Source organism: Dromiciops gliroides, chromosome 2 (assembly GCF_019393635.1).
Source record: "Dromiciops gliroides isolate mDroGli1 chromosome 2, mDroGli1.pri, whole genome shotgun sequence".
Lineage (NCBI taxonomy): Eukaryota > Metazoa > Chordata > Mammalia > Microbiotheria > Microbiotheriidae > Dromiciops > Dromiciops gliroides.
This window is the reverse complement of record NC_057862.1, coordinates 189,088,553-189,100,398: the sequence shown is the minus strand read 5'-3', so window position 1 is coordinate 189,100,398 and position 11,846 is coordinate 189,088,553. Positions and strand designations below refer to the sequence as shown.

General features: G+C 39.3%; 1 pseudogene; it reads right to left on the bottom strand.

Moving 5' to 3' along the window:
• Positions 1–2,345: 2,345 nt before the first annotated feature.
• Positions 2,346–11,846, bottom strand: part of LOC122738540 — a 71,523-nt pseudogene continuing 62,022 nt past the window's right edge.

Below are 11,846 nucleotides of genomic sequence, written 5' to 3'. Positions count from 1 at the left end.
AATGCAGAATATGGAGAACTTTTTAATCACAATAATTCATTGTTTCCACTGCCCCTGAGTCCCCAGCCAACAAAACAAGAGGAAGATTGCACAGTGCCAGAGTTCAGAGAACACGTCACTAACTCTTCAGGCAGGGTGTTTCATCAGTCCAAGCTGTGACTGGGCCAGATCAGAACCCAGCCTAGGGGTTCTGCTCCAAACTCTTCCACCCACTTTACTGTGTGACCTTAGGCAAGTAACTCTACCATTCTAAGCCTCCCTTCCTTCTGTAAAGTGGGGAACAAACAGCTGAATGGACCACTCTCTTTCCATCCCAGCCTAGGGGAGATGAGATCTGCTGATTACATTTTTTAATCCTGTGTAAAGCTCTTTGTTCACACAACCTGCCAGAGCCAAGTAGAACAATGAGTATCAATAAAAATTTGATTCAGCTTTGCAAAGTTCACATGAGCTTAACACAATCCAAACAAGCGTGCTCTTCTTTACCAGAAACCCCATGACTTTCTTATTTGGCATGGAATAAGCTCCTGGACCAGACTACTGAGTTGCCTTCCCCATTAAAGTAGGCTGGCTTATTAGTCTTTTTTCCTATGGAACTGGCTTTTTAACCCAACATGACTTCAGAGGCAAACATTACCTACTGTATTTGGTGAGTGACTCATCGAGAAAAGAATGTGGGCGGAAGGACCTCTCCATCGGTGACATTTCACAGCTGCACAGATGTCTCCGGACACGGCCTCCTGAAGCCTGAGAGAAGGCAGATGCTTGTTAAGAGAGGCTTTAGACTGAAGTGGGATCTCTAAACTCAGCCTATGGTCCTCCATCTCTTAGCTTGTCTAGATACCCGGACATACCCTTGAGTCCCCTGTCCCCTCAAGAGGAACGAGTTTGAGGCATTTTAGTTTGGACTTTCAGCTTTCTTAAAATTAGTCACTCTAAGCTTCCCTCCCCTTTACCTCCCACAAATCCCAACAAACAATAAGAGGAGCTGGTGAGTCATAGAATCATATATTTTGAGGTGAAAGGGAACTCTGAGGTCATCTATTCTAACACCTTCATTTTAGAAGTAAAGAGCTAAGGCCTAGAGAAGTGATAGGATTTACTCAAAGTCACATGAGAAGTAAGCAGCAGAACCAAAATTCAAACCCAGGTCTTCTGACTGCAAATCCAGCTTTTTGTCCAATAAGGTAGCTAGGTGATACAGAGCTAGTGCAGAGCACTATCCCTGAAGTTGGGAAGACCAGAGTTCAAATTTGACCTCAGACACTTACTAGCTGTGTGATTCTTGGCAAGTCACTTAACCCCAACTGCCTTAATCATCCAGGGCCATCTCCAGTCATCCTGATGTATATCTTGCCACTGGACCCACATGGCTCTGGAAAAGAGAGTGAGGTTGGTGACTTTGCACAGCCTCACTTAAATCCAGTTCACTGCAACTCATGACATCACCCTGATGTTATGATCCTCTTTGAGGATAAACAACAACCACTGTGCTGATAGGTTTCATGTTCTGGTTGCAATTTAGCTCTAATGTATCTCAAAGTGAAGAAAATCACTTAGTTTCTAGAGTTTAGAATAGGAACTTTGGGGTTAAATGGGGAAAAGGACACCTTAAAGGTTCTGATTAAAAAAACAAACAAACAAAAACCAACAATGAATTGCTAGAGTTGACACTAAAATCTGGGGGAGAGGGAGTATAGGGGAAAGGAGGTATTTCTTCTTGGCATCCACATCCCTTTTAATATCTTCAAACTTTTTGTCAAAGTTCAGGATTTGGTTGTTCTGGGTCATATACATACCAAACAATAAGAAATGGCTGTAGGAAATGAGGAATATGAAGAATTCAAAGAAACATGGGAAGAGATGCATAAACAAATGAAAAGTAAAATAAGGTGAACCAAAGAGATGATGTACTGAAAGACAATGCAAGTGCATGGATTACTAAAAGGAAGTGCAACTAGAAGGAGGAAAAACCACCAATTGTACCTGAGAGCAGATGATGAACCACACCTCCCTCTTCTCAGCAGAAAAGTGGGGTACCACTAGGAGAGAACATTGCATATACTCTTTTTAATTATTATTATAGATAATTTTTATTTTTAAAAAATTCCATTTTTAAATCAAGTACAGATGTCCTAGAACAACTACTTATTAAGCCATAAGTATTATTAAATTATATAGACATATGTAAACTTAAGGTATGATTAATCATTAGCTTTTCCTTTAAAATATTAATTCTAGCCATACCAAACCCTCATGATCCTTTTGTTTGCAAGAGACTCATTTCCAGTTAAGATAATAAAAGATTTTTATACCCTTCAAACTTTGCTTTAAAAAATTCTATATCATAACCTTTTAATTTTATCTTCTTGCTAAGAGGCATACTGTTTAAGTACAATGTTCTCTTCATGCAAATGCAAAAATCAATCTTCCAATTCCTCAAGACTGACATGTGACACTAGTTGTCGAGACTTTGAATTCCAGGTAACTTTCAATCCTCCAAGGAGTCATGGACCTGTATCTTTCATAGGCAGGTCTCCTGCAGTCTCATCAGCAGGGCTAGACACTATTGTTATTGGTTCAGCAAACGGTTGGATAAAATGAGGAAAAAGTTGGTGTTGCTGCAACCAGAGAGTTTTTCATGGCAGCAGCCATTCCCATCTAGTTTCAGTATGGCCTGGTTCTGCACTGTTCCACATCTTGCCTCTCTTCTGTATCTCCAACTGATTACCCCAGGATCTATCCCAGCTCCAGGCCCAGTTCTCTCTTAGGTGCCAAGGCCACCAGCTACAATTGCTATAAAGCCATACACTCTTAAATCAGTCTGTAGTCTTTCTATAACTGCTCTTCTTTGTTAGAAGGAAGGTTCAAGCTTCAGAGAGAGAAAAAGGAGGTATTTCCATAAATGACTTTGATGCAAAAACAAAAGGATTATTCATGATGACATGATTTTTTAAAAAGACCATTTTTACATTGTTATGGAAATACTGATGTTTTATTCCATAAATTGAAAATAATATAAATGAAAAATTGAAATAAAAGCGTATAGGATTTTTTGTTGTTAGTGTTGTTTGCTGCACTTGGGGTTATTTTCATCATTGTTAGGCTTCTGAGACTGAAATAATCAACTGGGGGAATAGTATAAGTCTAGGAACTATTGCACCAAGCCATGAAAGCATAAGCACTGAAAGGAAAATGATGTAGAGAAATGATCACTGAACACAGTTTCTGAAATCAAAAGTTGTTGTTCAGTTTTTTCAGTCATATCTAACTCTCTGTGACCCCATTTGGGGTTTTCTTGCCAAAGATACTAGAGTGGTTTGTCATTTCCCTCTCTAGCTCATTTTACGGATAAGGCACTAAGGCAAACAGTTAAGTGGCTTGCCCAGGGTCACACAGCTAGCAAGTGTCTGAACCAGATTTGAAGTCAGGAAAATGAGACTTTCTGATTTCAGGCCCAGCATTCTATCCACTGTGCTACCTAACTACCTCTGGAGTCAGAAGACCTGAGTTCAAATTGTAATGATTGGAATGACGCCACCTACTGGAGACTTACTATAGGAAAGCTCCACCATGAGGAGAATGCTTCAGAGGGCAAGGCCATGCGGCTTTTCCTTGGTGTCAGGAAGTGACATTTGCTCATGGGTACTGTCTGTCAAGACTACCAGCCAATAAACTTGAGAAGCCTCTCATTTTCTGGGAGGGGACAGGAAGGAGGAAGGAGGGCCTACGCAGAGAGCTCTGTTGGTTTTTGGTTCCTGACTTCACCATGGTGGGAGAGAGAGACAGAGAAAGAGAGAGAGACAGAGAGAGAGACTCCAGAGGACTTCACAGGAAAATTGAGGAAAGAGAGGAAAGATAGGATTGCCAGGCTGTTGGAATTCTGTTCTCAATCTTTCTCTTTCTATCTTTCAATAAACCCTTAAAAACCTAAACTTCTTTTATCAGTGATTTTAGTCAGTTTCCCCCAAAACTGGGGGAACAGATTAGAACCCACATTTAGAATTTTAAATTACACAAAATCCTGTCTCTAAAGTTTACAATTCTATGTTTGACCCTGTGCTTCACTTTTCTTTTTGTTTATGCTTTGCATATAATATTTAGTTTTCTCTTCACCACAATTTTATAATATAGTAGATACATTTAGTGGTATCTAATTTTTTTAAACATAAAAGTTCTTTTATTATTTTCCAGCTACATGTAAAGATAATTTTCAACATTTGTTTTCTTTTCTTTTTTTCTTTTTTTCTTTCTTTCTTTCTTTCTTTTTTTTGCAGGGCAATGAGGATTAAGTGACTTGCCCAGGGTCACACAGCTAGTAAGTGTCAAGTGTCTGAGGCCAGATTTGAAATCAGGTCCTCCTGAATCCAGAGCTGGTGCTTTATCCACTGTGCTACCTAGCTGCCCTCAACATTTGTTTCCACAAGATTTTTAGTTCCAAATTTTTCTTCCTCCCTTCCTTCCCTCCCTGCTCCCCAAGACAGATTACATATCTACAATCACATTAAATATATTTCTTCATTAGTCATGTTGTGAAAGAAGAATCAGAACAAAAGGGGAAAACCTGAAAAAAGAAAAAAAAACAGCCCAAAAGTAGAAGCAGTATGGATTAATCTGCATTCAGAATTCATAGTTCTTTTTTCTGGATATGGAGAGCATTTTCTATCATGAATTCTTTGGAATTGTCTTGGATCATTACACTGCTGAGGAGCTAATTCTATCACAGTAGATCATCATACAATGTTGCTGCTACTGTGTACAATGTTCTGGTTCTGCTCACTTCACTCAGCATCAGTCCACTTAAGTCTTTCCAGGTTTTTCTGAAATCTGCTCATCATTTCTTTTAGCACAATAGAATTCCATTACATTCATATACCACAACTTGTTCATCCATTCCCCAATTGATGGGTATTCCCTCACTTTCCAATTCTTTGCCACCGCAAAGAGAGCTGCTGTAAATATATTTGTGTGTGTGTGTGTGTGTGTGTGTGTGTGTGTGTGTGTATGTGTGTAGATCCTTTTCCCTTTTTTATGATCTCTTTGGAAGATACTACTAGTATCTACTACCCAGTAGTAGCATTACTGGGTCAAAGGGTATGCACAGCTCCATAGCCCTTTGGGCATAGTTCCAAATTGCTCTCCAGAATGGTTGGACCAATTCACAACTCCACAAACAATGCATTAGTGTTCCAATTTTTCCACAGCTTGTCCAACATTTATTATTTTCTTTTTTTGTCATATTAGCCAATCTGATAGGGGTGAAGTGGTACCTCAGAGTTGTTTTAATTTGCATTTCTCTAATCAATAGTGATTTAGAACATTTTTTCATAAGGCAATACATAGCTTTGATTTCTTCATCTGAAAACTTCCTGTTCATATGCTTTGACCATTTCTCAGTTGGGGAATGACTCGCATTCTGAGGCCCTTGTCAGAAATACTGGCTGTAAAAATTGTTTTCCAGCTTTCTCCTTCCCTTCTAATTTTGGCTGCATTGTTTCTGTTTGTACAAAAACTTTTTAATTCAATGTAATCAAAATCATCCATTTTACATTTCACAATATTCTCTATCTCTTGTTTGGTCATAAATTGTTCTCCTCTCCATAGATCTGAGAGGTAAACTATTCCTTCCTTTCCTAATTTACCTCTGATATCACCCTTTATGTCTAAAGCATATTTTGGTATGAGTGTAAAATGTTGGTCAATGCCTAGTTTCTGCCATACTATCTTCCACTTTTCCTAGCAGGACCAAATGCATTTCTTAAACATCTACTATGTGCCTGGCATTGGGTTAAGCATTGGGGATACAAAGAAAGACAAAAGATAGTCCCTGATCTCAAGGAGTTCACAACATGCAAACAATTATGTACAAACAAGCTGTATACAAGGGAAAGAGAAGAGAACATGCAAAGAACTTTATACAAGCAAACTAAATACAAGATATATTACAGGTAATCAAAAGAGGATAGGCACTAGAATTAAAGGGGATTGGAAAGACTTCCTGTAGAAGGTCATCTTTTAGCTGGGACATGAAGGAAGTCAGGAGGCAGAGATGAACAAGAAGGCCATTTCAACAGAAGGAAGGAAATGCCAGTGAAAATGTCCAGAGTTGGGGGGCGGGGCAGTGTCTGGTGTAAGGAACAGCAAGGAATCTGATGTCTCCGGATCACTGATTCAAGTCAATTAATTTCCTTGATGGAGTTGGAGAAGATGGTTTCTGGGGTCCCTCATGACTCTGGATTTATGATTTAAGATGATAAAATCCTGAGAAGTTAGAAATAAGTGAGGTTACTGTGTCAGTTTCAGGAATAGAGAACAAGAGAGCAGTCAAATGAGAATTTGGATCTGAATCATAGGAAACATGAGCCAACCAAGTTGAGATCCAGAATCCAAGGAGTCAGAGACAAGGGTACAGCGGGAAGAGGAATGAATTTGGAGGCAGAAGACCTGGCTTCAAATCTTGGACCCTATTTAAAGGGTTAAGTACTGAAGTGATATAAAGTGTCTACTTTAAAAGTCTATATAGGAGGCAGCTGGGTGGCGCAGTGGATAGGGCACCGGCCCTGGATTCAGGAGGACCTGAGTTCAAATCCAGCCTCAGACACTTGACACTTACTAGCTACGTGACCCTGGGCAAGTCACTTAACCTCCATTGCCCCGCAAAAAAAAAAAAAAAAAGGTCTATATAATTTGGTCCTTTGCAGGAGTCCCCAAACAGTATTAGAGAGACTCTAGAACCCTTGTAGTCAGGGTTAGCATTGTACACAGACAAAAACTATTCTACAAGCAATGATAAGCTGGAGTCACCTCATTACCAGATCCTGGGACCCAACTGTTAAATTTTCATGGGAAGTATTTACACCTCATAAATCAACAAACACTGAAATCAGAGCTAGATTTATAGTTTTGTTGATTGTCTAGATTTAAGAAAGATACAGAGCCAGCTAGGCAGCACAATGGATAGAGCACCAGGCCTGTGGTCAGGAAGATGGGAGTTCAAATCTGATCTCAGACACTAGCTGTGTAATCCTAGGCAAGTCACTTAACCCTGTTTACCTCAGTTTCTTCCTTTTTAAAATGAGCTGGAGAAGGAAATGGCAAACCACTCCAGTATCTTTGCCAAGAAAACTTCAAATGAGGTTATGAAGAGCCATATACAACTAAAACAAATGAAAAACAACAAAATTATAATGAAAATGTTAATAATGAAGATTAAACTTAAAATTGTATACAACATACTATTTGTTTTTTTGGAGGGAGGGCTAGTTGTTAAACATTTACCAGCATGCCTCTGCTTACTATCTACTCACTGATACCTGAAATGCCATCATTATGGCTTCATTCCTTTAGTGCAAAGCTTTAGTCATTCATTAGGATCATAGGTTTAGAACTAGAATGGCCCTTAGAAATCACCTCATCTGATCCCCTCATTTTAGAAATGAGGACATTAAAATTCAAAGAAGTTAAATAGTATAACCAGGGACACTGGGATAGGGCCTGGATCTATTATTTCCCTGGAGTGGAAGACTCCTTCTACTAGGGCAGATTGCTGCCTTCTCTTCAATTTATAGTAATCTTAGAGAATTTCTTAGAGTGCTGAGAGATCACTTAACATGGCTTTCATAGCCGGTATTTGTCAGATATAGGATGTGAGGCCAGCTCTTCTTGGCTTTAAAAATAGTTTTCTATCCACTATGTACACCACCCTTCATTTTGTCCAGGTCACACAGCTAGGAAATGGCCAAGCTGGATTTTAAGACCAGGCCCTCTGACTCCAATCAAGTCCACAGGGTTATTGTGTGTGTGTGTGTGTGTGTGTGTGTTTTCCAAGTATATCACAAGTCTAAAATGTTTATCTCCCTTGAAGAGCTAACATGTTTTAGATGGTTTTCTAGTCACTTAATGTAGTGTGAATGAATTTTAAATCCTTCCAAAGGGCACATTTTCATTGGGTGGGGGGATGGGATGCCAGATTGTGGGGAATAGGGAGGGACCAAAAGGTTCTCATGGAATAAGAAAAAAATGGTAAATAATGAAGCAGAGGGACTAAAGATCAACTTCTCCCACTCCACAGTTTTCCTTTGGAAGGGCTCAAGTGAGTAATTTCCATTGGGAATAGATGCATGTCTACCATATCAGAGGGGCTGAGAAAAATTCTGTGGGCTGGGGTTCCTGCTGTTCTGCCAAATGCCTTGTTGATCTTCTAATAGGTGATTTCATGATTTGTTAAATGGCATTAAAAGAAAAATACTGTTGTTTGACAGGGGGAAAATTATCCCCTTGCTGGGTAACTTGGATGTATTAATAAACCACGTGCGAAAGTGACAGATCATGTTTAGAAGGGGAATCATTTAAGAAAATGCTAAATGACATGGCTGAACAAGGAGAGGAAGATGAACAGACTCTGAGGTTGGCGGTTTTTGTTTGTAATGGCAACTACATTGAAAACCCTCCCAGTGCTCATGAGGAAAGATCGGTGGAACTTGCTATTGGCAAGCACAGAACATTCTCTATTCCCCCATAAGACCTGTGTAATTATCAAAAATATGGTATGGAAGGAAGAAATGCTCTTGGCTCTGATTAAATGTATAATCAAATGGGATGGGAGAAAGTTCAACTCCAATGTTGTTGGAAAGGAAATATGGCAGCAAGGCTGTGACTGGAAATCTGAGAGAGGGTGGAGACCAGTCTCTTCCCTCTTTGGAGAATTTGGGATTTAGATTACTGACCCTGTCTTCAGAAGTTTTTAAAGAGTTGAAATACAAAAAAAAAAAATTAGACTGGAAAGGCACTTCCAAGAATGGAAGAAGTTGAGGGGAAAGTAATAATAACATGGGCTATTGGCTTGAGGGAATCAATAACTTCTTTGATGGGAGATGGAAAAGCAACTAGTATATAACATTTGCTAGGTGGATATGGAATTCATCTGGACAACCACAACCATTTTTAGGAATGGGAAAGAAATTGGCTTGCACTCAAATGTGTATGGGACCAAAATATCACTGGCTTAGAGAAGGAGAAGAAAAAAAACAAGGTAGAAAAATAAGTTTTGTAGAAGTAACCTAGAACAAGAGCTGAAGGAATAAGGGGGTAGAGCTGAATGAAATTTTTTTTCAGTAAAGAACATATAGTTTTTTTCTCTCATCTAGGAGGCAAAGGAGTTTTATGATGTAGAAATGCTTCATTGTGCCTAACACAATGTAATTGAGAAAAGGAGACTAAATTGAGGCCAACTGAAATTTTTATTGGTACTACTCAATGGTCCAAGCCACCATGGTATCTTCTATTCTTCCCCTTAGTTAGCCTCACCCTAAGAGAAAGCCTTGGTAAAATGAGTAAACTAGAGTTACAAGCTATTTAAAGTGAGAATCCAAAGCAAATTGTTGGCTTTCAGAGTAACCTGTATAGACTCACATACACAAAGAAGCTCAGACTCAGTAGACCTCAGAAGCAACACATCAGGAATGTGGTCAACTAGGTTCCATTTGAAGATGTCCAGGAATGGAGATGCCACAGGGGGGCATGCTGTGAACTCACTTTTAGTTCTAAGATGTGCCATCCTGAAGTATTCTGTGCCATTCATTGTCAGGAAGGTTTTTCTTTTACGTTTACCTTCATCTCTTTGCAACTTTCTCTCCTAGGCTTGGACTTGAGACAAGCTTACCAAGTCTTATCAATTCTTCAACATGACCCCACTTCAGGTATTTGAACAAAACTATTACATCTTCTTTAACCTTTCTCTCCAAAACCCAAACATCCCCATTTTCAACAAGCAAGTCTACTGTGGCATAATTTCTAGTCCTGTCAGCCAGCCATGCTGGCTGGTCTTCCTTGTCTAGAGGTGTCAGAGTCCTACCTGAACTGTGGTACTGAAAACTGAACACAATTCTCCAGGTATAATCTGATGCTGGTAGAGTACAGTGCAACCAGAAACTCTCCTTTTTCTGTATTATTTAAGCCTATGGTCAAATAAGCTCTTATGGTCCCCATGTCACTCTGTTGACTCTGTTGCAATCCACTAAATCCCCACCATGTGAACTTCAGACTAGTCACAAGCCACTTGACCCTATAATCATAAAGTTGCTTTTTTGAACCTAAATGTAGGACTTTATATTTATGCCCTATTATATTTCATCTAATAGATTCATCCCATTTTCTAGCATTTCAAGATCTTTTGGGGTCTTAACTCATCTCGTTAGTGAATGATAACTCCCAGGTTTGCAAGTTTGATAACATATTTTGTATGACTTCATCCATTAACCTATAGCTTGGGGTCAAAGACAAATTCCTAAAGCGCATCCATAACATTCAAAACAATCTATTAAATTCCTGTTCTGTGGGGTCAGTTATTATTCAACTAGTTCTAAATCCAACTGATTGTATCATCATCTGGTGAACAACTCTTCATTTTGTCCATAAAACTACAATGAGATACTTCATCAATTGCTTAGCCAATATCTAGGCAAAGTATGTCTAAAGCATTCTCCTAATATACCAAGTTATATGGAAATGAAAAAAGAAAAATGGAATTAGTCTGGCATTGCTCATTTTTGATGAAGCCATGCTATTATTACATACTGCTTTCCTTTCTCTGTGCTCACAAAATGATGTTTAATAATATGTTCTAGAATTTTGCCAGGAACTAGTCAGGTTTACTTTTTTTTTATTTTTAAGTGAGGCAATTCAGGTTAAGTGACTTGCCCAGGGTCACACAGCTAGTAAGTGTTAAGTATCTGAGGCCGGATTTGAACTCAGGTACTCCTGACTCCAGGGCCGGTGCTCTATCCACTGCACCACCTAGCTGCCCCCTCAGGTTTACTTTTTAAACATATTAGCCTTGTGAAGCAATACATCTTCATCAAATCTGTTCCTCATGATAGTGCTGTATATAGCAAACATGTGGTCCTCTATGGGAAGTACAGTTAACTGAGTGCTGGGTCAGTATGCTAAGCTTGTTCTGCCTAAGAAGAGCAAGGAAAGAAATCATTATTCCAGTTTCCTACTTTTCTGTTTTCTACTCAGCAGACTCACAGACTTGTTTTGTCCCCTAGGACTTCTTCACATTTAATTCTATGCCTACTTGAGGAGGGAAGCCAAGTCATGCTCATTCCCACCTTTATAATTTTGCCCTTATTTCTCCCCTGTCTTCAATTCTTTCAATTCAATAACAATTTACTAAGCACATGATACATTGTTGTTGTTGAGTTGTTTCAGTTGTGTCTAAATCTTTGTGATCCTATTAGGGGTTTTCTTGGCAAAGATACTGGAGTGGTTTGCCATTTCCTTCTCTAGTTCATTTTACAGATGAGGCATCAGACCAACAGGGTTAAGTGGCTTGCCCTGGGTCACACACGTAGGAAGTGTCTGAGGCCAGATTTGAACTCATGAAGGTGAGTATTCCTGTCTCTAGGCCCAGCACTCTATCCATTGTGCCACAAAACAAAAACCATGAGAGATCTCCTATCCTCAACTAGACAATAAGTTCTCTCTGGGCAGGGGATGATGACTTTTGTGTTAGTATCAATGTATCATGGTGCTGATACATTGTACGTATATATTCAGTTAATAGTTATCAGTGGGTTGTTTAAGGGAAACATCTTTCCTTAATGGTTGATGTTCACACACTTTCTACGGCAATTTCTTTTCTTTTTTTTTTTTTTTTTAGTGAGGCAATTGGGGTTAAGTGACTTGCCCAAGGTCACACAGCTAGTAAGTGTTAAGTGTCTGAGGCTGGATTTGAACTCAGGTACTCCTGACTTCAGGGCCGGTGCTTTATCCACTGCGCCACCTAGCCGCCCCTGGCAATTTCTTTTTATTTCTTGGGTTATGTACTCTCATTTCCATGAATG